Raw genomic sequence first — 821 nt, forward strand, 5'->3', positions numbered from 1 at the left:
GAATGAAAACATACAGCAAGAGCCAATTGTGAAGGTGAAAAGAACACAGCCAGAGGGAAGAGAGAGTGCTCTTTGGGTCAGTTGGGAGAAATAGGAGAGGCAAATATTAAAAATAAAAACCAACCCCCAACAAAAAACCCCAAAGAACCATCCCCACACAAGTAACCAGCTCCCCAGTATGGGGGTGGACTGCAAAACTAGCATTTGGGCTAATTGATTTGAGCACTAGGGTTCAGCTTAATTAAACACGAGAGACTAGAAATGCCCTAGTCTGGGCAGAAAGCTCTTTGCTAATGACCAGAATAAGGCCTTTTTCTGCCACAGCAAACCCAGGCAAAACTAAGAAAATTTTGTAACATCACAGAATCACAGACAGGTTTGGGTTGGAAGGGACCTTAAAGATCATCCAGCTCCAACCCCCCTGCCATCAGCAGGGACACCTTCCACTAGACCAGGTTGCTCAAAGCCTCATCCAACCTGGCCTTGAACACTTCCAGGGAGGAGCAGCCACAACTTCTCTGGACAACCTGTTCCAGTGTCTGACCACCCTCACAGTGAAGAATTTCTTCCTAAAATCTAATCTAAACCTGCCCTCTTCCTGCTTAAAGCCATTTTCTAACATCATATCTCAGTTAAGAAACTGATATTCTTCACACTTCAAGCAGATGGCTTAGAGCAGCTCTTAGAGAAGTCACCGCCGCTGATTTTTGCAGAGATTCTCCTTTGGATCTAAGGATCTGGAGCACAGTCCTGCTCAAGTGCTTCTGAAAAAGCAGGTCAGTTCAACTCTTTTGGGGTCACAACATTGGTGGACAAGGCTA

The sequence above is a fragment of the Antrostomus carolinensis genome, unplaced genomic scaffold, assembly GCF_000700745.2.
Source record: "Antrostomus carolinensis isolate BGI_N321 unplaced genomic scaffold, ASM70074v2 scaffold43186, whole genome shotgun sequence".
Lineage (NCBI taxonomy): Eukaryota > Metazoa > Chordata > Aves > Caprimulgiformes > Caprimulgidae > Antrostomus > Antrostomus carolinensis.